The 23,708-nt window shown below is 43.1% G+C and overlaps 1 pseudogene; it reads right to left on the bottom strand.

Annotated features, from left to right (window-relative positions):
• Positions 1-17,150: 17,150 nt before the first annotated feature.
• The window catches only part of LOC114622368, a 159,444-nt pseudogene continuing 152,886 nt past the window's right edge, over positions 17,151-23,708 (bottom strand).

The following is a 23,708-nucleotide window of genomic DNA, read 5'->3' as shown; positions in this document are numbered from 1 at the left end:
ATATTATTTGTCAGATGTATATATAAAATTGAATAGCCTTTTGTTTTCACTGCTTAAAGGCCACACAGGCACATTACTGTCATCCTCCATCATGGGGAAACTGTAGACCAGGGGTCATGACACACAGGGCCATAGCCTTTGTAGTAGAAGCTGTTGTTTGTGCTTGTGTTTGTATCAAGTCTGTTCCTCCAGTAACTTCCATTGGATTGCCTTGAGGGATTACTCCTCTCCATTCCAACCTAAGTGTTCCAATGGTGGTCAGCCATTACCACCTCCCTCCTTCTAGTGAGTGCTTCAGGGATGGCTGTGAAACTCACATTTTTTTCAGTTGCAGTGCTTTTGTGTGTGTGAATTCCTGGGAAGAAACTGCCTCTTAATCCCTGTAACTTAGAGTTTTGTGGCTGTCAGCCTGCAATGGTGGAGGCTGCTTGAGCTTGGGTCAACACAGAAGAAAGCAGAAGGTGTATCTTTAGGACCACCTTGAAGTGTCACGATTCAGCTGTACCTGAAGCCAGATGTCTTCCCTAAGCTGCTTAATGTGTTTGGATGTATAATGTGAGTGACAAATAAATGTGGTCTTAGCTTAAGATCTAGGCAGTTTTCTCTCACTGCAGCAGAGCACCGTTGGCAGTAACTGACAGCTGGAGCCATCAAGCCTTTATTAACACTTCCCTACAAATGGTTACCCATCTCCAGAGCATTGCCAAAGTGGTATCTCAATGGAGATTCCCAAGTCTGTACTGAACTGCTTTAAAACAGCCACTGAAGTGGCTGTTTAGATCCTGTCGGAACTTTACAGGCTTTGATAAGTCTACATACCCACTGCGGTTCACTTTCAAAGAAGATGGCGAGACCCAGTCCAGAGTAACTTTCTCTTGTTTTTATTTTTCAAAAAAGATTGATTGAGTGAGTGAGTGATTGATGCATCTGTGTGAGTGGGTATGTATGTATGTATGTATGTATGTATGTATGTATGTATGTATGTATGTGTGGTAGTACTGGAGCCTGTGTGTTCATGTAGACTCTACACTGTAGTGACTAGAAGAGACTGCTGGTGTCCCCCCCAGCACTCTCTGCCTGTTAATTTGAGGCAAGGTCTCTCTCTCCCTCTCTCTCTCTTTCTCCCTCTCTTCCTCCCTGTCTTCCTCCCTCCCTCTCCCTCCATCCCCTCTCTCTCTGTTCAACTCAGAGCTAACATTTTTCTTGCTAGGCAGGAAATCATCAAGCCCTAGCAATCCCCCTGCCTTGGCTTTCCACGGGGCTGAGGTTACCGGGATGACCTGGAGTTGGCTGGAAATGTGAATCCTGAGGTCTGAACTCCTGTTCTCCTGATTGCACAGCAAGCTGAGCCATCTCTCTTGCCCACATTCATGTCTTCTAGCTGACAGTGAATTCTACCCACTCCCCACCCCTGCATCCCCCCACCCAGCTGAAAGTTCTAATCTTATATTTACCAAGAACACCATAGAAACCTTATTAATGGGGCAAGTTTCTTCAGTTCACTGTTTGTTTACTCTTTGATTATGGATTTGGGTACCTGGTTGCTAAGTTGACTCTTTCAAAATAAGTCACAGGGATTGATGTCTGAGGTGGGGCTGGAGAGCTGGAGGAAGCTCTTTTAAGAATAATTCTAAAAGCAGATTCATAGTGGGATTAACGTAAATGTAGCCAGCTGAACACTTAAGACATGAATACACCATCAACCCTGCCTTCATGTTCCCTGGATTCTATCTTTGCTTTTATTCATGAGAGACTCACCATGTTTACTGAAAAACATCCTCGGAAGACTGAGCAGGCAGCTGAGTATTAACTCGGTGGTGGATACTAAGTTTCATAGAGGAAAAAAGCAACTTAAAATGATGTTTAGTGATGTTATCTTTCATAACAATCCACCTAAATTTTTATTTTAAAGGTCGTTTCCAAAATTTTTATTCTGGTTGATTTGACCTGCCTTTCCCAGCTTTGTAAGATTCAAAAACCCAATAAAAGCCAGAGGAGAAGATGCTGCATTTCCTTATTTTCCTGTATTTAAAATTTTTATTTTTCTGTAACTCTGCATTTTAATCCATATTCTGTCTTTACTTGAAAGGTATGGGCTTTCCATAAGCACCTGAATCCTCCCATCCCCCTCCCCACAGCTCCAACTGCATAGAGTACTAAGCAAATGCAAACAGAATTAAAAAAAAAAAAAATCTGCCGATGGTTTAAACTAGTTAGGTTCAGGCCATGTCTTTGTCTCGGAGGCTCAGTGTGACAGGTTTGTAACCAAGAGAGTAGATTAGACCGCCACAGAGCTCTGGGTTGTTAATTATTACCTAGGGTCATTCAGGAACTGGATTTCATTAGCAAGATGAACACTGTGCTAAGTATTTGTGGCTTCTCATGGAACAGATTCTAATTCCCAGTCTAGTAAGTGTTACCTGGGAGAACGGGATCTTTGCCCCCAGAGTGTTTCTGAAAAGGATGGAAATGTTAGTAGATGCCACGCCCTGTCTCAGGGATGGGTAGTCCAGTGTCCTTTCCCACCACGATGCCCTTAGCCTTCTAGCTAACCACAGTTCACCTGAAAGAAAGGGCTATCCCTCTGAAAAGAGCTTTAATTTCCTCACAGATACCCTGCTTGTTCCTGGAAAGGTTGCTAATCGGACCGAGGAAGGCCAGCCCATTCCAGCCCAGGGGAAGCATTTCTATCTCATCAGAAAACAGCCACTCCTGTGTTTCACTCCAGGATTAGGTTCTGGCCTTCTGCTAACACAGGATGACACAGGGCATGCTGGTTCTCTTCTCCATAGCTAATAAAATACCTCCATTCTAAAGAGAGTCTAAGGACTCACTGATTTCAGTCCTGTTTAGAAATCATGAAGTGTGGTGCTCATAATCCAGTCTACAAAGAGGTACCTCCCCGCACCCCCACATTAAATGTCGAGGCCTTTCCCTTGTAATTTTGTTTTTAAGCAGGGAGAATGATATTTGTCTGAACTAGTTAAAAATCAAAGAAAAATTCTAACCAGAAAGTCTGTTTTGAAATAAAAATATTTGTTCTACTTTGAGGGAAGTAGGCTAAGTTCTTGCTCTGAAATGCAGATCCAGAGGCGTGTGGAATTAAAGCGCATGCCCTCACATCCAGGTACATAGGTTTCCTTATCTGTGAAGCGGTACAAAGTTCAGATTCCTTCATCAGTATGCAGGCCACCGAAATCTGGCCGTTTCTTAATCTCTCTAAGGTCTCCACATTCCCCACGTATCAGCCTCCCCTCCCCACCCCCAGCTTTACCCTCATCACTGGCGAGTGGTAGTCACTGCCTGCAAAGCTAGAACCCTGCATCCACTCTTCCCATCCCTTCCTTGTAAAATGACTTCTTTCTTGCCAAGCCAGTTTCTCCCTACCTCACAGCCAGCCAAGCACCGACGGCTGTGCACATGCGCAGGACCATCTCAGTCCTACCCCAGGCATAGCAGGGACCTGGTCACGTGCTTATTGGAGGAAAAAAACGTTCTGGGCAGTTCTAGAACAGATGAACCATAAAAATCCAGGTGCCTTAACCTCTGTTGCTCACTGTTATGCCCCTGGAGAGCACAACTACAGCTGTGTAGTGAGGATCTGCTGACTCAGCAAGTATCGTATGGATACGGTTGGTCTGTGTGTGTTATATTTTAAGTGCCCCGGGAGCATCTTAGAATGGACAGTGCTGTACACAGGGCTGCCACCTGAGGGATGATTACCAGGTATTTGTTGAGAGCATTCGGGATGAGGAAATAAGTGCCTGAGGCTACAGCCATTGAGCTTTTGGGGAAGTCCTTGACAGATGAGTCTTTCACCAGAACACATCATGGCAATACACGGGAGCAGTTCCTAATGCACAGAGCAGATTCACGTCATGAGATACTAATGTGTGACCTGTGACCCCAACATCAATTTGTTCAGTGACTACTCGGTACTGCAATGAAGGGAAGGAACATAGGTTCCATGGACGCTACTAACGGGAAATGACCTCCTGGTCATATCAGAAGCTCAAGATGTAGTAGATTAATGGTAAGTCAGTGTCCCCAGGCACTAGCTGCTTTGTCTGTAATGAGATCCATAAGGACAACAGTATAGACAGTTATCCACAAGATTAAACTATGCTTCCCAGGAAGGCAATCTGAAATACATATTAATTTAAAATGCATTAGATCTGATTGGGAAAATGTACCAGATTATGACTAGAATGTTGTTTCGGTGCAGAAAAACTGGAAATAATATAAGCTGTCCATCATTAGTGGCTCATATCAAATGACTAAGTAATGGGGTACTCAACAGTGACCTAGAAATATGAGACCTGTTGTCTTTAAGAAGAGAAATAGCTTTCAATTGTGGAAAATCCTTAATTCATGGTGGATTAGAAATAACCATGAGTGGGGTTGGAGAAATGTCTCAACAGTCAAGTAGAGTACTCTTTCAAAAGACCCAAGTTCTGTTCCCAGCATTAGATGTAACTCGGGGAGGGGGGACTGAGTCCCTCTCCTTGCCACCACAGATATTCACAGGTGGCATACACAGACATAGACACATAAAAAAAAGAACATGCCAAATAAGCAAAAAAACTTTAAAAAAAGAACCACCCCCAAATTTTTCATATAGTGCCAAAATGTTAAATGATACCTGCTTACTTTTCCTGACTTCATAATTTTTGTTCTGCAGTAAAAATGTTCTAATAATGTATTATTTCAAAAGTAAAGCAGTTCCCTCTAGTGTTGTCTTAGAAATGACCATTTATATTTAGAAGTGAGGTTGACTTTGGAGATATTGAGAGAGCTCACATCTGACAGAGGAGTCTGTCTTCTGGCCAGATAAAGGTAAAAGAAGGAATCAAGATTGCTGACATACCTTTAAAAATGCCAGTACTTTTCTTTTAATAAAAATTTGAGTTTGAGCATGAAGTGTTACCGTCTGCTTTGGTTTGAATGCAATATAAATGTAGCTAGGGTTGATTTTTGATGACTAAATGTTTCGCCTTATATTCCAGTCAAAATATAGAAAGTTGTGGTTAGAGCAGAGACAGACTTTTCTCCTGCTCTAGGAGATATGTTAATGTAAATATTCAAATCTTTCATGTTGTTTGTATATTAGTACTGCTCTCCAAGGTAGAGTAATAGGTTTTCTATTTTGTAAAGGAAATAAAGTGTAGAGACATTGTACTGGTTGGTTTTGTGTCAACTTGACACAAGTTGGAGTTATCACAGAGAAAGGAGCTTCCGTTGAGAAAATGCCTCCATGAGATTCAGCTGTAAGGCATTTTCTCAATTAGTGATCAAGGGGAGAGAATTCAGACCATTGTGGGTGGTGCCATCTCTGGGCTGGTAGTCTTGGGTTCTATAAAAAAGCAAGCTAAGCAAGCCAGGGGAAATAAGCCAGTAAGTAGCATCCTTCCATGGCCTCTGCATCAGCTCCTGCTTCCTGACCTGCCTGAGTTCCAGTCCTGACTTCCTATGGTGATGAACAGCAATGTGGAAGTGTAAGCTGAATAAACCCTTTCCTCCTCAACTTGCTTCTTGGACATGATGTTTGTACAGAAATAGAAACCCTGATTAAAACAAACATCTGTACATTTCTATATATATCTGCTCTATAGCCAGTACCATAGCCATCGGAACAGTAGACAAACACAACCAAGGAAACATGATCATTCTAAATATCAAGCCTGGAGCTAGGGGGGTAACTCAGTGGTGGAGCACTCATTTGGCAATGCATGAAGCCTTGGGTTTAATCTCCAGCATGACAAAATAAATATACACATAAAATCCCCTAACCCAGGTGTTGAAGTTTGGTCTCTTGCTTTGTATTGTAATATTAAATTCGTAGCCCAAGGTCTAGCTGCCTCAAGATGAATGAATTCTCACAGATGCCAGTTTTTTCTGTGAAAACCTTGCTCCTTAATTTAAACCTTTGGTTAAATAAAGATCCCTGTAGCTAGGCAGAAGAGAGGTAGGCTTTGGTTTCTAGGCAGAGGCAGAGACCACAAGAGAGCCGAGGAAGGAGGAAGTTGCCTTTAGTTAGGTGAATGGTGAGCACGTGGCCATGAGGGCCAGCCTGTTGGAGTAGGAGGGGCCCAGGTGGAACATGGCAAGTGACATCTCAGGGTTATTGACAGGGAAGTAGACAAAATAGCATAGAACGTTGGTACCTGGCCGGCTCTAGTGCTTTAAGGCTTTTAATAAACATAAAGGTTTTGTGTCTTTTATTTGGGAACTGAATGATCTAAGAAGGGGTAGAAACCCTCAAATATTATTTACCACAATACCTAGGTCAACCATGTGTAAAGAGATTGAGTTTAATACTGACTTATCAGAAATGTTAACTTCCTGTTTCCAGTGAAAGCAACTGTACCCTTACTCCTGACTCCTCCGTCTTTCCCATTCACAATTTGCCTCCCTTAAGTGAGTCACACTGCAGCAAGACCGACACAAAGCTGAGCCTGGATGTCATAAAGCTCCCCAGCTGTTTATCTCTGGATACAGAATGTTTATGCAGCTTTCCCAAGCTCGGAGTTTCTTCCCATGGCACAAATCTCTGGAATTCCCAAACACTGGCTTGGTTGTCAGATTTACAGGCTACAGTTAACGTCTATTTCTAGTTCTTTCCAGAGAGTTCAAAGGAAAGGGATACCTTTAATTGGCTCAATAAACTGAGACTCAAGAGTTCAATTCTTTCACAGAGTCACAAAAATCTGATTCTTGTTTGGGTTTTAGAAAGTCCCAGAGATTTGTGTACACGATACAGAGCTGCTATCCTTTCTCATTTGTGTGTTTCTCTTTGGAGACAGGGTTTCTCTGTGTAGCTCCGGCTGTTCTGGAACTCACTCTGTAGAGGAGGCTGGCTTCAAACTCACAGAGATCCACCTGCCTCTGCCTCCTCAATCCTGAGATTAAAGACATGTGCCGCCATGTTCGACTGGAGCCACTGTTATTAACAAAGTACTTTTTTTTTTAGTAATTTTGTGTGTGTGTATGTGTGTATGTGTGGTTTTCCTCCAGAAATACAAGTAACATAAAACTTGATGCTTACAGTTTTGCCCTCTTTGTTAGTTATAAATGGAAACCTGTTTTTAAAAGCAACATGGTAGCATCTTCCTACTTACCACTGCCCAGCTGCATGTGTGACCCTGGCTAAGAACATGCCCTCCTTCAGAAAACAATGGCACACAAATAGGAAATGTCTCTAATCACTTGCTCCCTCTGTGACGGAAAAGTAGCTTTAGACAGTGGACTAGGTCATGGAAAATGGGAGGCCCTGTCCCCTGGCTCCTCTAAGTCTGCCCAGCCACATGTAGAACTGTTAGTCATTGCATATTTCCCCCCATCAAAAGTGACTTTTGCTGGTGAATTCTTTTAAATTATTTTTTATTTTTATGTGTATGGATATTTTGCCTCAACCTGTGTGTCTTAGTCACTGTCCTGTGGCTTCGACCATAAAGCATGATATGCTGTACCGTAAAGCATGATAACTCTTATAAAGGAAAGCATGTAATTGGAGCTGGCTTACAGTTCAGAGGTTTAGTCCACGGTATCATGTAGGGAAGCATGGGAACATGCAGGCAGACATGGTGCTGCAGGAGGACCTTGAGAGTTTTACATTTGGATGGATCAGCAGGCAGCAAGAAGAGAGAGAGAGAGAAAGAGAGAGAGAGAGAGACAGAGACAGAGACAGAGACAGAGACAGAGACAGAGACAGAAAGACAGAGAAAGAGCCAGAGCCAGAGCCATTGAACCTGGCTTGAGCATTTGAAACCCAAAGCCATCCCCAGTGACACACTTTCTCCAACAAGACCACACCTACTCCAACCAAGCCACACATTCTAAACCGTTTAAATAATGCCACTCCCTTTGAGCCTGTGGGGGACATTTTCATTCAAACTGCCACAGTGTGTATGTGCACCACATACATGCCCGATGACTGAGGAGGCCAGAAGAGAGCACCGTATCTCCTTGAACCAGAGCCACAAACAGTTGTGTGTGGCCATATGGATGCTGAGAATCAAACCTGGGTCCTTTGCAAGAGCAGCCAATTCTCCCACATACTGAGCCATCTCTCCAGCCCCCTGCTGCTAGATTTTCAAAGGGTTCTTTCACCCACACTGTGAATGTTTTGTGAGCTAAAACAAAATCTTAGTATTCACTGTAGGAAGCATAGCATGCATGAAAACAGTTTTATTCCCAGCACCACAAAGGAGGTAAAAAATTTAACTGTACTAAAGCTTAGATTAAAAAAAACAAAACAAACAAACAAACAAACAAAAAACGGTTGGTGCCGTGGGCAAGAGGTCTGGAGAGAGCTTTGGAATGCAATGTGTCAATCAGTGGTCACCAATTGAGCATGCTTCCTCAATCAGTGGACACCAATTGAGGGAGGACAAAGTGCACCGTTCCATCCACTAGCCTTTTGCATTTGTGAGGTAGAATCTTAAGACTTGACTGTTACAGTAATTCCAGAATGTTCACAATCACAAGGTAAACACTTGGCATCTCTGGACAGAAGCTCTGCATTCCAATTAAGTATGTTTGGTAGAGTCAACTGTGTCACTGAGGGTGGCAGGGTAAGCCGAGACAGGTTCTCAGAGAAGCAGAGCCTCTAGAGTGGTCTACTTACCATGAGTAAAACAAGAGATGACACGGTAGGTTCAGGTTTTCTCCAGCAGAGAGATGTTCAGTGCTGATGAACAAGCAGGTGCTGCTTTCTGTTGCTGAAGTTGTGGGGTTGGATCTCTCTCTATAGCCAAGACCTCCTGGGGAGTGTGAACCTGCAGGGTTCAAAGCCCTGTCAGGTGACTCCTGTGAGGCCTTTGGTTGCCAAGGTTCTCAAGTTCTTTACTCCCACAAAGCGACAGAATTACACCAAAGAAGTCTGATTAGCTGTCCAGTGAGTAGGACCGAGAAAGCATCTTAGTTTTTAGTGGAGTGGACAAGTCCGAAAAGGAGTGTGTACCCATGGGAGATGCACACAGAGACGCTTGACCAAACTCATGCATTTGCTGAGTAAAGTCTCTACTCAGAGACCTGCGTCTTATGTTTATTTATATGTAAAGTTTACATTAGATCTTATAAGTGTATGTAAATATAAGCCCTTATATTTATAAATGCCTTTAGATGTGTCCTTTAATTTTCTTGTTCTTTGCTGTGTAGGGCAGTCTGTTTCCAGGATGGAGGCTGCTGGAATGGAAAGGAAAAACTATCCATCCTTTTGGCTCAATAAACTCAGCCCAGGAAGTACAGCTGGAGCCTGCCTGAGGCCATGACCTTCCCCAGGGAGCAGCTCTCCCTAGTTTATGGTCAAGTGGACTGGAAAACAGCAACAGTGTGTTTAAGTTAACATACAGAGCAGTGGAGGATGACCCCGGTGCTATGGGAAGAGGCTAGATCTGAGAAGCAAAAAGAAAAGGAGCAAGACGAGGAGCTGTGTAGGCTTGGTTGGGGACTAGAAGAAAGAGTTTCAAGAAAAACAGTATTTTTGTTATAGCATCATCATCATCTTTAATTTGCAGGTGCATAGTACTTGAAATTGAGCCCAGGACCTGCACATTCTAGGCAAGTACACTGACTCATTTCCCCAGCCCAAGATAAAGGACATTTATTTGCCTATCTATCTATCTATCTATCTATCTATCTATCTATCTATCTATCTATCTATCTATCTATCTATTCATCAATCTATCTACCTACCTACTTATCTATCTATCTATCTATCTATCTATCTATCTATCTATCTATCATCTATCTATCTATCTATCATCTATCTACCTATCTATTATCCATCTATCATCTATCTATCTATCTATCTATCTATCTATTCATCAATCTATGTACCTAACTACTTATCTATCTATCTATCTATCTATCTATCTATCTATCTATCTATCTCTCTCTATCTACCCACCTACCTACCCATCTACCTACCTACCTACCTACCTATCTACCTATCTATCTAGTTTTTCAGTGTTGGAAGCTGAACCTAAGACTAGTGGCTAGGGAACTGTCCTAACAATGAGATATATTCTTGACCCTAGAAGAGAAAATTTTTAAATGGCTCCTGTAAGGCATAGCTTCTTAAATTCTGGGTTCCAACCCCATATAGGGTCATGGAATTGAATGTCACTATCACAAAAAAAAAAAAAGGCAACTGTAAAGGGTTTCTGAATGCTTAGTGATAAGAACTCAATTCATGACGGAACACATAGTACATCCAGATGTTTCTGCAGTGCTTGTCCATGCTACCTCATGCAGCCTCACTGCAGGCTTGCTTCTGAATATGCACCATGCTCAGTTTACACTCTACTTGGCTGCACCCTGCAAGGTCCAGGAATGCTCCCTGGAACACCAAGCCCAGATTTGAGATTGATGTGCATTTCAAACTGTTTGTTTGCCTTTGCTATACATACAGGTTTTCTTAAAAATTATTCATGTGTGTACGTGTCTGCATACAGACCAGAGAGCATTTAGATCTCTTTTGCTACCATGTGGGACCCAGGGATCTAACCCAGGTAGTCAGGCTTGACAGCGTCACAGGCTGAGCCACCTCCTTAGCTCCATACTAGGTCTCTGTCCTTAAAGAAACAATTGTTTAGTTATAAAAATAAAGACCTTTGTTATTTTCCTTCCTCATTCCTTAGCATGCGAGTATTGATTTGTTCATACTTGGATTGTATTTGCTAGAACGTTTGGTTTTAACAGTTGCTGTTGGATTTGCACCCTTGAATGTCACAGAATATCTTCAAATGGATTTTTGACTTGAGAATTGGAACGGGATCTGCAATACATTTTGAAAGTTTGAAAAAGACGTGAGATAAGTTTCTAACGATGTGCTTGCCGTTTGATACTATGAATTTGTGAAGAACGACATTCTCTACGTTGATGATTAAAAATAAAAATATTGATCAGCTCTGAAAAATGTTGATGATGCCCTCTGCCCCTCAGTAGCAAATGCTCAAGGAAAACATTCAATGTTTTCCTTGTGAGTGTGTGTGGCATGTGTGTGTCGGGTACATCTGAGTGCGTGTGGCATGCATGTGTGTGTGTGTGTGTGTGTGTGCGTCAGTGTGCATTTGCCACAGTGCATGGGGAGCGGGACAGCCTCATCCTCTACCTTGTTTGATACAGGATCTCTCTTGCTCACTGGTGTGTACACCAGACTACTGAGCTTCCTGCCTCTCTGCCCTTGTTGCCTCTCATCTGCAGATGCCTGCGTGACTGTGGTTAGATTTCTCTGTGGGCTCTGCAGACCCAAACTCTGTCATTCTCCAGTGGCAAGTGCTTTAATCACTGAGCCATCCTCCCTTGAGCTCCCATTTAGTTCCTTATGCAAAAGGAAATATTATCTTGTATATAAGTTTGGTTTTATTTCTAATAATAGGTAAAATTATACCTACATGAAAGAAATATGTTAATATTTCTTTCTTTAAGATTTATCATCAGTAAATGGTTAATTTTTTGTTACTTTTATAGACCTATATTCCTAGAGTTGTGTAAAAATTTCTCTGACACAAAGGGAATGCAAAAAGTTTTAAAGTTTTGTTATAAAAAATTCTAGTTATTGAGAAAAACCAGACAGTGGTGGTGCACACCTTTAGTCTCAGCACTTGGGAGGCAGAGGCAGGTGGATTTCTGAGTCCGAGGCCAGCCTGGTCTACAGAGTGAGTTCCAGGACAGTCAGGGCTACACAGAGAAACCCTGTCTCAAAGAGAGAGAGAGAGAGAGAGAGAGAGAGAGAGAGAGAGAGAGAGAGAGAGAGAGAGAGATAGATAGGGAAAAAATTGTCACACTGTCTCTAAATGCTCAGAGTAAGGTCTTACTAGTTCTCAGTGTACACTTTTAGAGGGACTGAATCATATGATGACCCGTTTCCTGTGACAATCGAACATACTTTTGTTCATTGACAGTCTGAGGCCAGTCTGGCTTGCATCAATTTGTGATCAATTTCTCTAAGCGATTACTATTGCTTTAGAATGCTCTGTGCTGACCTAACTTCTACGAGGGACCAAAAAACGTGACTGAACACATGCCCTGGGTTATCCTGGAGCTTACTATCTGCTTAGACACATCAGCCAGGACAATGGAGAGGGTTAGAGGCTTTAGTTAGTTACGCTAGTTGAATGCAGTGCCTGGGGTTTTCCAGGGCTTTTTCTGTGGGAGCAGGTTTGTTAGACTGGAGAGTGAGAGTCTGGGGCTAGGAGAACAATAGCATCAGGCAGACTCCTATCCTGGGTATGAGTTACACAAAGTAACAATCATGATGACTGAGGACCTCAGACTTCCTCATTCTCCCCAAAGCCTATCACATGAATTGAATTAGCTCAGTCACTCTGGGAAGGGGACTAGATAGCTGAAGGAAATGCAGATACACAGGGCCTCTGCCTCACCTAAGGTCAGGGGCAGGGTTTGTATAGATATACCTGGCCCTAGGTCCACCATCCCTTCCCCTAAAGCAGGGAAGAGAGGCCTGTTGTAGTGGGCTGAAGAGGCTCTGAGACTGCTAACATCTCAAAGATACTCATGAAGATGCCGCTCTGGCTTTTAAAGAGAACAAATCACACAACTTGAGTGGGAAGCATGTTTTCCTCTCACATACAGGCCTGCAGTGTCCAAGGGAGGTTTAGCCCACGTGTCACCGAGTCTCTCTTCTCTGCAGTCCTGCCTTCTGCCTAGGAAGGCTGATCTGCCTGGAAGGATCAGCCTGCAAGAGACTCAGCAAAAGAGAGCATCCCCACCCCTGTGTGTGGGTTATGCACCAAGAACTCCTGCTGAATTATCACAGCTGGCTGCATCCACTGACCAAAGACCTCATCTCCTGACAGTGGCTTTCCTCTATAGAGTCAGTCTAAAAGTTTTTAGTCAAAACCCTTCTCTCTGATGCTCCCTGCCTGGTACTGGTTCCAGGATGCTACAGGAGAAGCCTAATGGCTTGCCACCAGTCCGCTTACACCTTTGTAACTTTGTAACTTGCTGTATATGCAAATACCCCAGCTATGTCTTCTCTTTCCTGCGGAGAGGCAGGGCAGAATCCATACTAGGTTTTGTGCTACCACTCTTGCCCACTCCTCAGGTGTCCTGGTCTCCCTCTATGTCTTTGTGTTGCCTTAGTAATTTTGCCTGGCTGTTCTCACCACCTGGCTCTTCGCCTGGGTGGGTTTCTAACCTATAACAGGCAGAATCATCCTGAGGAGATTGGCTGTCTCTTGGGGATCTCGGTTCCTGATCTTCAGGTGGAGTTTCTGATGTAACTAGCTGGGTTGCACATTTTTATCTGGCCTCTGTAACGGGGTTCCCCCACACTTACCAGTCCACCCGTGGCCTGTGATTTCCCAAGTTCACAGAGCATCCTCCTATACCTTCTATGTCCAGCGCCATGACCCCACTGCCTGTCCATGCTACTGTACCTGTCAGTCTCAGTGACCTTGTGTCTGGCTACTACTTGGTCCTTGGCTATCCTGTTCCTGCATCTATTCATTCCTGGCCTGACAAGCTCAGAATCTGTCTAGATGTCTCTGTGTTAGTCCCATCAGACCTCCAGTGTAGGAAAAATGGTTGTTGTTGTTGTTGTTGTTTTCTGTCAAAATTAGTAGACTATTAGAATATTTACAGTAGAGACAAAGGCAATGTATGCATATTAATGAAAGCAACTTATTTTGTAGAAGGCTTAAAATATAGGTATTTGTTAGTAAATTTTCTGCTACCCTGATGAAATGCCAGAGATAATAAACTTAAAAGGAAGAAAAGTCCCTTTTGCTCACATGGCTGCTTTGCCCTATTGCTTTTGGAATGTGGAGGCTTGGTGCATCGTGCCAGAATGCATGGCTCAGGTCTGTGGACCTCAGGGAAGCCAGAAGCAAAGAGAGAGGCACGGAAGGTATGTCCTCCAAGGGCTTGTCCGATTTCCACTCCCAGATTTTACTTTTTCCAACTGTGACCCACCTCATAAAGTTTCACCAATTCCTAACATTGCCATAGCTGGGGACCAAGATTTGACCCATGTGCCCTCAGAGGATGTACTGGCTAGTCATTACTGTCAACTGGACACAAACTAGCCTTCCTTGGGGAGAAGGAACCTCAACTGGAGAATTGCCTCCATCATATTGGCCTGTGGGGAACTATCGTGATTGATGTAGTAGGGTCATGACATTTATTACAGCAACAGAGAAGCAAGCTAGAACATAGGAGGTCCCGTATCCATACAGTGCTGATGCTCTTCATGTATTCACCCAGCTGAAGGTTTGTTGGGTTATTGGCTACTTACATCAAATTCTCTTTCCTGGATGAGGGAGAGAGTCAGGCCCTGTGCAGTGAAACATGCTGTAGGCAAAAATATGCGTATCAGCTTCTGCCTCCAGGTTCCTGCCTCCAGGGTCCTACCAGGTTTGAGTTCCTGTCCTGATTTCCCTTGATGATGGATCATAGTGTTTCATCACAGCAATAGAAATCCTAACTAAGACAGAAAAAAGGGGGTAGGAGAGAGGGAGAGAGAGAGGGAGCTGGGTGGGGGAGGGAGAAGATAAAATCAGACTTCATGGCAGTTATACTTTTTGACTCTCTGGGCCAGATTTGCACTATCTTTCCTTTTTGTTTTGTTTTGTTTTTCAAGACAGGGTTTCTCTGTGTAGCCCTGGCTGTCCTGGAACTCACTCTGTAGACCAGGCTGGCCTCGAGCTCAGAAATCCGCCTGTCTCTGCCTCCCAAGTGCTGAGATTAAAGCCGTGTGCCACCACCGCCCGGCTTGCACTGTCTTTCAGTGGAGGCTTGTAGGCACCAATGTTGGAGAGGGAAGCTCTGCAACTGTAGACTTGAAGAGAAATTTCTGGGTAATCCTTTCTGTAGAGAAGTTCCCATCTGTTCTTTAGAATCCGCAGTAAAACAGAGTATGCAGTTTTCCTTAATCGCTTACATTCTAACAATTTCCGCAGTTATTAGTAGCCTCAGAGCCCTGTGTTAAGTTTAGTCCCATTTTTATGTCAGTCCTTAGTAGAAACGGCTCCAGCTGTCTTCCTTCATATTTCAATGTTGGCATATATTAATGGGAGAGCAAACCGCCTTTGATAATCCCACTGAAGGACTGCATTTCCAAGCAGAACTGCTGTGCTTTGTTACACATCCAACATGCAAAAAAAAAAAAAAAAAAAAAAAACCCATGAAGAATGTGAAACCAGAGACTCATTGCAACATGAGACAATCCAATCTTTTTTTTTTTTACATTTTTCTTTGAATTTAATGAGTTGACATTAAAAAAAAATAAGTAGTCATTTCACATCTAAGGAATAAAAACCTTTTAAAAAATACAAAGAGTGAAGGGATTTTAAAGCGAGTTTGCATTTCTTTTGGGTATGGCTCTGAACCATTCATCTCATTGTGTCTTGTCACAATGTGCAATTGCATGTCACAGCACCTGTTACATTCATCACACCAGCTCTTAAGCGTACCCACTGTCAGTATTGCCTCAGAGGAAACCGATATGCCTTCTATGAGAAGCTCCACAGAACACCTCAGCATCACACAAGACAGCAACCAATCACCCATCCTCACAGGAATCATCTAAGTTGATTGGAAATAAGTCAGCATAAGAATTTAATCTAACAGGTGAAATGTTCCTTGTATTCATGTTAGCAAGATCTTTACTTTTTCATTACTAAGAAACACTTGAATAGTTTTAGAGCAAAAGCTGTTAAGAGTCTAGGGAGCTAACACTGTTCTCCTGAGGTCAAGTTTGTCAATAAATCTTTTGTAAGTAGTTCTCAAAATATCTTCCCTCCCATCCCCAAATTCTGCATTGTTTCTTACAAAACCTGTGAAGAGTAGAAATATATCCAGGCAGATGTATATGCCATACGATAACAAGAACAGTGAAACCCAACTATTGACCTTAGGTTTTAAAAATAGAAGGCAATTAAGATGTACTCAAAGTCACATTAAGAAAAGCTTTCACTGGATAATATCGAAACAGTCACAAAGGTTAAGAAAATACTGATATCAAAGTAACCATGTTAAAATAGATAAAAGCTACCATATAGGAGCCTCTTTTAAAATCAAAAAGAAAGAAGGCAACACATGAGTCAGGGTGATTTTTCTTGTTCCACTCATGGAGTTTAGTCTTTGTATTTATAAGGTTGGTTATGCTGACATCCATAGAGCAGCTTACATCTGAGGAAGTCTCATTCCAACTTCACAAAGTGGATCTTCCCCAGGAACCTCTGGATCCTGGTCTCATGTACAATTTCAAAGTAATATTGCCATGCTGTGCTGGGACATGAAGACATAGCCAGTGTACAGTGCCATCCCCACAACAGAAACCAGCATCAAATTGAACATGGTTTGCACTCAGGGCTCCAGCATGTAGAGTACAGTGACCAGCAGGTACTGGTAGTAGAACCAGAACATCTGCTTCCATGCTTGTGACAGCGCCATGCCCGCCATGTGCCACCCACGATGCAGCAGCGTCAGGCTGGCCTGCCACCCACTCACCTCCTCCAGTCCAATCTTTTATACTGAACAATAAGAACATGATTGCTACTCTTCATTTTAAAGCAGCAGGTTTTTATATATAGCTACAGAAAATTATGAAAAGTAGTTCATATTTATGTTCTTAAAATATTATTCCAGTGCCTTTTTGGAGAAAATGGAATCCTCTTGTTGAGAGGATTAGTGGATAGGGAAGTGTGATCCGAGGTACATTTTGAATTTCATGCATTTTATTTAGATTAAAGTTTTAACAGTAAAAAGCAAATCTGAATAAACAGAAAACTAGACAAGCCGGTGCATGCCATTCATGTGTTTCTTCCTAGCATTGGATGTCGTTACTTAATGTCATATTCACTTAATGGCATGATTACTGGTAAGTAGAGAATTTATTTAGATTTTTACTTGGCAGATGAACCAATTGTTCTACGTTATGGAAAAGAAAAGAAGGCAGAGAGGGAAGGCTTTGGAAGCTAGAGCCAGGCTCACTCTTTGTCTCCCTCTGTCACGACATTGATATGGCTTTGCTCTGACAGTCTTTTCCTCCAGCCACACTGAGCAGTCCCAGTGGGGACAGCGAGGAGGTTGACCTCAGTGCTCCATAGTTCACCACAGCTCTCAGGCTTGCCCTTAGGACACCAGAAGCACAGTCACAAGCTCTTGCACCTGGACTTTGCCTAATTATAGCAGGTGCCATGTTTCCTTTCTCAACAGTGTTATTTCTGATGGTGACAGTGTGATCTTCCAGTTGTCTCAGTAGGTCAGCCTTTTGTCTGCTCAGGCCTCATATTTCTATCTTCTTTTCTAACTCTGAAAGAAGATGAAAGGAACGATATATGTCTGCTTCATAGTTCCTTCCTGGCTTTTATCATTATAAAGACAGATTTGTATGTCTCTCTGTGATGTGTTTTGATTCAGTGGGTACAATAAAATCTTTTTTCAGCAGACTTCTTAAAATTTTCATACCATAAATCAGAGAAAACTGACACTCTAGTTCAAAATTTTTGTATCAAAAGGCATTTAAAGATGCCATTTGTAATTAGTTAGAAATCTCAGTGCACCATGTCCATCCATCTCAGAGGAGCTTGGCACAAAATGGAGGACTCCTTTTTCTTAGAGGGGCTTCCTTTTCTCCTACTGATCTGGGGAGCCTGACACCCCATCTTCTACCTGAGGAATGTCTTATAGTCCTTGGCCAACCTGCAGGTTCAACTCCCCCTGCACCTGCAAGAACTGGTCCAACAAGTATCTGGGATTGCTGAAATACCTCTCCATGTAAATGAGGCATTCACAGACTTTAAACTCTAACCAATGGTTTTACATTCACCCTGAAAACTGCTCCCCACCCTCCAAGGTTCGTATACAGCCCTTGATCACCCCAAATAAAGTGTATGCGCACCAGCTGTTTCACTGAAGATTGTCCAAGAGAACAGTTTCTCTGAGAATTTTCTAAAAGAGTTGGAACTGAAAACTAAACTCCTCAGAGAAGCCAGCTCCCCCCACACCCCCTACCCCCTCAACCCTCTCCCCATCAACAGCACACACTCTCTCCCAGCTGGACCAGGATCCTGCAGACCCCACCCATTCTGAACTCTACTTCGTCCTTCCAGCCTGGTGTGCTGTGTCACCTGGACACCCTGAAGGAGGAAACAGAGTACTCAGAACCACAGCTGTCTCCCAATACCCATACCACAGATTAGAAATGAAAGGCCCATGTAGCTTTGTGTGCACTTGTTGCTATTTTTTTCCAAATTAAAGTATTTTGTTTTTACTACTTTAACTTGATAGTAAACATGTACTCTTTAGAAATTTAAAAAAATGTCCTACTGATGTGGAAGTCCTGGAACCCTGACTTTTTTTTTTTTTTGGCTGTAATACCCATTGATCAATTCATCATCAATTGATCCATCTATCTATTTACGAATTCACTTATTTTTCACTCAACAATTATTTGGGAATTCTAATAAACCTTAATAAAGAACTTACAGAATATGGGATGCAGGGAGCACAGACAGCTATGGCGGGATACCTTAGGTAGAAGTAGAGCTTCTAAAAGCAAGAAAGAATGTGCCTCACTTCACTCAGAGAACACCTAAGGCTAGCCTAGTTTGGAGTTATTGTCAGACTAGCATGTGGGACTGGCTACCAACTGTTCTCTGAACAAATGCTGTCTTGACATCTCATGCGGAGAGAAAAAGATCTCTAGCCCATGATGTAGTTCTTTTTAAGTACTTGAAAAGGCAGCTTAGAAACCAGAGTGAATATGATCTCTGTTATCCCGAAGAAATAAAAGGAAGAGCAGCAGGTGGACGTTCGCTGAAGGAAGATTTTGCCTGAATATAAAATAGCAGCCACTGCTACTCAAGACCAGCTAGCTGGTGTGCAAGTAGTGAGTGCTCTGCCACTAGACGTTCTCCATTGTAGGTCATTTGAAGATAAAAGAGGGACTTGACCCTTTCAAACTATGTTCGAAAAGACACCCCTGGGTTTCTACCCCATACATCGATATGATTGAGCAGACTATCTTTCATTCCCTTATGACATGATCCAGTCTCCATCTTGTTCAGTGTCCCAGGAAAGCCAACCTCCATGGTGACACATCGGGCTTCCTCTACCTCTGTTTACAAGCTCATCCAGCTGGAGGAATGTGCTGACTATGGGGTCATACTGAGACCAGCGAGCAGCCTTCATCCCCATTCAGTACCCAGCAGCCCTCTCTCTCAGATCTAGCTCTTCCCAGGGTTCCTAGGGCTCCATTATCCAGTTCCCCGGGTTCTTTCATAACCTTCGTAGTTCCAACTCACAACCAGCAAGATGACTCAGCCCACAGGGGCACTTGCCAGCACATGGTAGGAGAGAACTGATTCCTGAAACTTGCCCTCTGACCTCCACAGGCATCCCATGGCACACGTACCTCTCCAGTCTCCACACGCATGCACAAATACACAAATACATGCAACCAAAAAAATGTAGAAATTTTGAAAAGACTTAGGATCTATTTTTCTTTCCCACTCCTCTACTCTTAAAACCTGGGTTGACTCTAGGAGTTGTCTTGTTCCGTGGAAGCTGGGCTAATGGGGTTGCTGGGCCCGGGGGCCTGCCGCTTGGCATCTTCTGTGCTCACACTCAGGGGAATCATGAACCAGTCATGCTTGGATTTTAGGTCAGCCCATGGTGTAACTGACCCTCTGATCTGTCAGCTAATCTCTTCATGTATTCCAGATGGCTCGTGCAGAACAACCCAGGCAACCCACTGTCAACCCGGGGCTGTTGCTATGCGGTGAGTTGTTAACAGTGATACTCAGTTTTAAGTATCTCACCTAGGATAATGGTGAGCATGCCTTCCGATTCTTGCTGGGACACTGGCTGCAGTCCTGAAGGCATCTGCTTTTCATAGACTCATGGGCGCTTCTCTAATCCCAGGATGGGGAAGACAGGAAAATCCCTGTTTTGTTTTCCTATCCTAAGTCTGAGGACTTCTTAGAGGCTCGGGGAGGGCAATAGCTTAAGTTTCTCTTCCGACCTAATTTCCTGAACTGCAAGCGTGCGTCAGTACAGACAAGAGGAAGCAATTTGGACACAAAGCATAGAACATGCTTCCCATGTTTTTGCCTCAGTAGTAAGGACTAAGGTCTGAGGAAAGCTGAATTGACTTTCATGGTATTGACTATACAATGTAAGCTAAAATGCCTCGTCCTACCCCACTGCCTTCTTGAGCCTTTCCTACCGTTTGCTTTGAAAACATTTTAGGAAACTGCCGAAAATGGTTAAAAACCAACCAACCAAACAAACAAACAAAAAAGAAACACACTGCATTTCAGACAACTCTATAAATGTAAATCTCAGTTTCCACCTTACCTAAAATAATTGATGGTGATAGCTTAGTATTTCTTAGTTTTCCCCAAATTTTGCCCCACACTTACCTTGTATTTTAATTCTGTGTCATAGCAATGATATAAGTGGCTAGAATCCTCATTCCATAATAAGCATGCATTTATAATAAAGGAGTCTAATCTAATTTAATATTTTGAAAGTTGCTCATCCTGCAAAGCTATTGTTTGTTTTCAAGTTTGGGGAGAAACATAAATATGACTACGAATACAAATAGTACACTGTACTCATTTGATTTTTTTTTTGTTGTTGTTCAAGTATTTTAGGACTACCCAGAAAAATCATGACTATCAGTGTGGAAAAGAAGATTCTGACTCCTTCCTTTCATAGGTATCTGTGGTGTGTGTGTGTGTGCATGTGCGTGTGTGTGTGTTGGGGTATACATAAGTGTGAAGTATCAATGTTGCCATCAGGTCTCTTCTTTTGTTGCTTATCATATTTTTTTTCAACAAGTTCACTTACTGAACCTGAAACGAGACTGTCTAGACTGCCCTACCCCCCCACCCCCCATAAGGGTTGCAGGCAGCTGTCTGTGACTGGCTTTTGTGTGGGTTCGGGATCTGAACTCACGTCGTCATGCTTAGGTAAGAGATACTTGCCTGAGCCATCCCCAGCTCTCTTCTGATCATCTGTGGATGCTTACTATCATGTAGAGGATACATTAAGGTTTCCATTTTGATCAAAACCTTTTTTACAGAAAAGTATAATTCCTTTTGGAGATCTACCACAGTCCTATGTTAGGTGATTCATGCCTAAGAATTTAGATCACTTGAAAAGCAAAAGGGATCCCCCCTTTTTTTTTCATAAGAAAGAAAATAATCGTAATAGGTGAGACAACTGGGTGTCTCGGCCTCACCGCTACCGACACCTGACACTCTTTTGAGGAGTTTCCTTGTGTTTGTTTGTTTGAATGCCAGTCTGGCCTCACATTTGCCATGAAGTCAAGGATAACCTTGCACTTCTGATCTTCCGGCTTCTACCCTACACGGTACAGCTGTTTTATGCAGTGTTGGACATTGGACCAGAGCATCTCGAATGCTTAGCCAGCAATCTATCAACTGAGCTGCATTTCCAGTCCTTGTCCTGTCCTGCACTTTGTAACATGCTCAGTGATGTCTCTGACCTCACCAGCAAACAAATCTTGAGATGTCTCAACTCTAGCTGGGAACACTAAGTTGAAGAAAGGGCATTTTAAGGAGACCCAAGTGAATTGCAGTTCTGACCAATCAGGGCAGTTTCTCATTTGAGCCGTCCTACAAGAACCCATGCAAGAGGCTCATTACTTTACAGCCTTTCTTTTTTTCTTTTTCCTTATTCTTTTTGTACGGAAGGATCATTTATTGGGGGAGGGTGCATCAATCCTTCTGCTCTCTCTTGGCGCAGATGTGCGTGCCCACCCTCTTCTTGTTGAACTTGAGCGTGCGCTTGTCCTTGGATACTTTGAGTAACAACATGGCCACGCCGCTAGTAGGGCACAAAGCCGCACACCTCCCGAATCATGTCCCGCATGAACTTGGTGTGTTTGGTGAGACACTTGTGGCGCTGGCTATCTGTGTCTCAGCTTGCTAACGTTCTTTGTCACCTTGGGGCCCTTGTTGAGGCCCATGGCCATGGGGTAGCGCAGGGCCATGGCAGCTGCTCTCCGATGTCAGCCGGGACACGAAGACTTTACAGCTTTTCAAACACAAGGCGAATGCACACTTTACCCCTCAGTGGACTTATTTGAGGCTAAGTCACGTTAATGATAAATTTAAATGAGTGTAAGTTCTAGCGGAGAGACAGGGTATAATGACGTTACTTAGCGCCAGATTGGAGTGTGGGTGAAAGGCTAGACCTGTTATCCTCTTTATCTTGTCCCCTGTATCTCTAACTATCTTCTCTGAAGCATCTTTAAGCTGTCTCATTCTTCATGAGGTTTCCTCGGTCAGCCCCATAGAGCTTGTCCTAATGTTGGAGAAGAGCATACTGATTTTTTAGTTCAGCAAACTCCTGTAACAGAGCCATACCTCGTCATCACAAAGTACTTATAAAACTTATCCTGTGCATGAAGAATCTCCTGTTACTTCTAGAAAGAACCCAGAGGAAATGGTAGTCCAGAATACAGATGTTTTCTGGTCACTTGTGTTTTCTAAGAGTGCTTTTATTTGTATGCTTTTAAAAAACAGTTTGGGGGGAAAATCCAGCTTTAATTAAAGCAAATGTTTTAGATATAAAATATTAATTCTTATTGCATATTGAAGCGCCATCAATGGGACTCCAGTTGTTTGTGACCTTCAGTATTTTATAGTGGGAGACACAGAACACAGAAGGACCTAATCTATGCTTGGCCAGACTCAGGTTCAGTTCTGTAAACAGTTGCATGTACAGGATGAAGGAGGGAACAATGAAGGTTTAGAAGCCACAGGATATACTATTTGGTTGGCAAACCGTAAAAGAGAACTGTGGGAAGGTGCGACACAGGCAGGAAAGCAGGGAGCGGGCTGCATGAAGCTCTGCTCCAATTCAAGCGGACATCTTTGATATAAAAGCCTGTATGGCTGATAAACCCAGAGGCAAGAAGATGATGGAAGGCTGAGTCCGAGCGGAGGATGGAGCTGGGAAGCAGGTGAGCTGAAAGCCCCTTTCTGAATGTCTAGTCTGTAACAATGTAGCAAATGTTCCCAGCTCCTCCGGCAATGGAAAGTTTATCCAGCAAGTTAGGAATCCTAAGCAAGTGAACAGACCAGTTGTAAACCCCCCAACATTTTCCTTTTGTGTAGGCTACCAAAGATTTCCTACTAAGAAGGTGAGTTGATAGGTTCTTTCAGCAACCTAAATGAGTGGACACTTTCCACAGGCAGCTAATTAACTCACTCTAATGCTTGTAACTGGATCTACTCTTCGGTGGGTGACTTTCCTTTACTGTCTTATTATATGCTGGGGGATTGAGTCAAAGGGCAGATACACACAATGTAGATTAATAACACAAAGTGTGTTCAGGCAAACTTTGACAGATGGACTTTCTGACTAGGGGAGCTTTAAGCATATTAGGACAGGTGGGTGGGAAGGAAACACCCCAACAGGCTTTGGTCAGAGGCTGTTGTCTTCCAGTGCACAAGATCTTCCCTGTACTAGGAACCTATGAACACAGATCACTTAGTGTGAATCAGCAATAAAAGAAATTCCGGGGTAACGGCCCTAGGATTTGGAGTTAAAGGATTAGTTGGCAAAAAGGCAGTGTGGGTCCCGGTGTCACTGGTAAGAAAGTGAACTTTTTAGTACAGCTGACAAGCAGTAGATTCAGTCTGAACCTTCACCCTGCTGGCTTGCTCCTGCTGGCTTGCTCCTGCTGGCTTGCTCCTGCT

Source organism: Grammomys surdaster, unplaced genomic scaffold (genome assembly GCF_004785775.1).
Source record: "Grammomys surdaster isolate TR1022 unplaced genomic scaffold, NIH_TR_1.0 188, whole genome shotgun sequence".
NCBI lineage: Eukaryota > Metazoa > Chordata > Mammalia > Rodentia > Muridae > Grammomys > Grammomys surdaster.
This window is presented reverse-complemented; position numbering and strand designations above follow the sequence as displayed.